The 3,571-nt window shown below is 45.2% G+C and overlaps 1 long non-coding RNA gene across 1 annotated transcript; it reads right to left on the reverse strand.

The window, feature by feature from the left end:
- Positions 1-1,327: 1,327 nt before the first annotated feature.
- Positions 1,328-2,238, reverse strand: LOC119564977. Its single transcript, XR_005223721.1, has 3 exons — positions 1,968-2,238; positions 1,644-1,715; positions 1,328-1,465 (listed from the first exon to the last, which is right to left on the reverse strand). It is a non-coding gene; the product is annotated as an uncharacterized LOC119564977 (long non-coding RNA).
- Between the last annotated feature and the right edge of the window lie 1,333 nt (positions 2,239-3,571).

Below are 3,571 nucleotides of genomic sequence, written 5' to 3' on the forward strand. Positions count from 1 at the left end.
TCACTGTCTAAGGAAGCCAGTCACAATGGCACTGGAAGCAATAAATGATGATGTCATTTGACCAGGACGGCGACAGACATTTTCCAGTGGGGCGGGCTGAGGAGGGCTACAGAGAAAATTGTGGGGCCTGTAGCCCTCCTTGCCTATTCCTATGTTAAAATGTTTAACATCATTTGATCTTCCTAATAGAGGTACCTTCCTTGTTAATCCTTCTGTCCACACAGATTTTCACTTGTTCAAGTGAACCACTCAGTATTCCCGTGGTGCTGTGAACTGGGACTATTGCCTTGGCACATTGAGGCATGTGTACCAGAAACTAAGGGAATTCTGGATCTGGGCATCCAAATAAAACTCCCACCATTCCTCTTCTGGCATCCATTACTTATGTCAGGGTTAGTTTTGAACTGGGATGAGGAAGCATGGAGGAGCCACGAGCACGTGATCCTCACAGTCATTAATACCACCAGGAGGCTGCACATGAACTACTAGGTTTTCAGGCAGATGGATTGGTCTCTGTGGTTTCATAGGGGCTGTTGTTGCCATGGGGATACAGCTAATGGAGGAGGAGCAGGAGGCTGAAATCGAGACTGTCATAAATATAAAGGGAAGGGTAAACCCCTTTTAAATCCCTCCTGGCCAGAGGAAAAATCCTCTCACCTGTAAAGGGTTAAGAAGCTAAAGGTAACCTCGCTGGCACCTGACCAAAATGACCAATGAGGAGACAAGATACTTTCAAAAGCTGGGAGGAAGAAGAAAAACAAAGGGTCTGTGTCTGTCTGTGTGATGCTTTTGCCGGAGACAGAACACGAATGGAGTCTTAGAATTTAGTAAGTAATCTAGCTAGGTATGTGTTAGATTATGATTTCTTTAAATGGCTGAGAAAATAGCTCTGCTGGATAGAATGAATATTCCTGTCTGTGTGTCTTTTTTGTAACTTAAGGGTTTGCCTAGAGGGATTCTCTATGTTTGAATCTAAAATTACCCTGTAAGGTATCTACCATCCTGATTTTACAGAGGTGATTCCTTTTTACTTCTATTAAAAGTTTTCTTGTAAGAAAACTGAATGCTTTTTCATTGTTCTAAGATCCAAGGGTTTGGGCCTGTGGTCACCTATGCAAATTGGTGAGGATTTTTACCAAACCTTCCCCAGGAAGTGGGGTGCGGTTGGGAGGATTTTGGGGGGAAAGAGGTGTCCAAACTACGTTTTTTCAGGAACCCAGATAAAGTTTGGTGGTGGCAGTTGAAGTCCAAGGGCAAAAGGGTAAAATAGTTTGTACCTTGGGGAAGTTTTAACCTAAGCTGGTAAAAGTAAGTTTAGGAGGTTTTCATGCAGGTCCCCACATCTGTACCCTGGAGTTCAGAGCGGGGAAGAAACCTTGACAGAGACGTTACTTCTCCAGGGCATTTCTTTGGAGCAGCCTCACTCGGTGGAGCTCTGCTTCTGGCCTGGGCCAACTAGCACGGACTGGTGGGACACAAACAAGATGCTGACCAACCTCTCTCATATACAAACGCCCCTTCCCTTAAACACTCACGGTAATGGTCAGAGGTGGTAGTGGTGGAAAGGGAGTAAAGCTCCTCTCTTGTCTTACTTGACTGAATTGGGACTGCTAATGGGTCGCTGCACGTTCCCCTTTCCTTACCTCTATTTCTCCTTCTTGTCCCTTTTGGCCATCATACAAAGAAGCAGGAGATCTTTGCGGTGGGTCTGGGGCCTGTGAGAGTTGGAGAAAAATTGTTGCCTATTAGAGTCCACAAAAACCAGAATTACCACAGGATTGTACTCACACCCCTTTTGACACACACACACAAACGTCTCCCTTACACACACACAGTGACAATCAGAGGAGATGGAAGAGGGGTGAAGCTCCCCTGTCCTCTCTCTGCATCACTTGGGGCTGGCAATGGGTCGCTGATCAAGTGAATGGCTGCAGAATTCCCAAGTGTCACTTGCTCCTTTTTTTTACCTGTGGTTCTGGTTGTGGTTTAGAAGCCACTGCTTCACCAGTGCGGGGAGGAGGCTTCTCCTGAACCTGTGAGAAATGGAATGAGACATTTCAAACACGCCTGAGACAGATTGATAAAGTTCAAAGCCACATTGTTAGGGAACATTGTTGCGGATGATACTAAACTAGGACGAGTGGTAGATATGCTGGAGGGCAGGGATAGGATACAGAGGGACCTAGACAAATTGGAGGATTGGGCCAAAAGAAATCTGATGAGGTTCAATAAGGATAAGTGCAGGGTCCTGCACTTAGGACAGAAGAACCCAATGCACCACTACAGACTAGGGACCGAATGGCTAGGCAGCAGTTCTGCGGAAAAGGACCTAGGGGTGACAGTGGACGAGAAGCTGGATATGAGTCAGCAGTGTGCCCTTGTTGCCAAGAAGGCCAATGGCATTTTGGGATGTATAAGTAGGGGCATAGCGAGCAGATCGAGGGACGTGATCGTTCCCCTCTATTAGACATTGGTGAGGCCTCATCTGGAGTACTGTGTCCAGTTTTGGGCCCCACACTACAAGAAGGATGTGGAAAAATTGGAAAACATCCAGCGGAGGGCAACAAAAATGATGAGGGGACTGGAACACATGACTTATGAGGAGAGGCTGAGGGAACTGGGATTGTTTAGTCTGTGGAAGAGAAGAATGAGGGGGGATTTGATAGCTGCTTTCAACTACCTGAAAGGGGGTTCCAAAGAGGACAGATCTAGACTTTTTTCAGTGGTAGCTGATTACAGAACAAGGAGTAATGGTCTCAAGTTGCAGTGGGGGAGGTTTAGGTTGGATATTAGGAAAAACTTTTTCATGAGGAGGGTGGTGAAACACTGGAATGCGTTACCTAGGGAGGTGGTGGAATCTCCTTCCTTAGAATAGTTTTTAAGGTGTGACTTGATAAAGCCCTGGCTGGGATGATTTAATTGCGGATTGGTCCTGCTTTGAGCAGGGGGTTGGACTAGATGACCTCCTGAGGTCCCTTCCAACCCTGATATTCTATGATTCTATGATTCTAAGATAGATATAAGAGTGATATAGGTATTGTAAAAGGTTATGAATATCAGTTCCATGCTGTACTATTATGCTGAATTTCTCTCTGTAACAAATGCAGAGCCAAAGTACTAATTATCTCAGGCTGGTACAAGGACTGAACTAATAGGCTATGCAAGGAGATGATAAGAATGGCCAGTACAAGACAAAGTCTGTGCTGGAGAGTGATAAGAACTTTGAGAAAACAATGCTTTTCTTTGAAGCAAAGATGCTCTTCCCCCCCGCGGGGGCCCCTTATCATGCCTATGTAAATCTTGGTAACCAAAGAGGGAAAAACAGTAGGATGAAACTTGTTAAACCCAAAAGAGTCCTGAGACTGTGTTTTTAAGTAAAAGAATGAATAATGAGTGCATGGAATTGAATGTCTAAAGCAGGTAACCCCAAAACCAAGAAATATCCAGTTAGATTATGTGGCTATGGAAAAGGAGATCACTGTCTATGAAAGCCAGTAAGAAATGCATTGGAAGCAATAAAGGACGATGTTATTTGACCGAACCGGTTACACACTCTTCTCACTGAGGCGGG

Source organism: Chelonia mydas, unplaced genomic scaffold (genome assembly GCF_015237465.2).
Source record: "Chelonia mydas isolate rCheMyd1 unplaced genomic scaffold, rCheMyd1.pri.v2 scaffold_126_arrow_ctg1, whole genome shotgun sequence".
Taxonomy (NCBI): Eukaryota; Metazoa; Chordata; order Testudines; family Cheloniidae; genus Chelonia; species Chelonia mydas.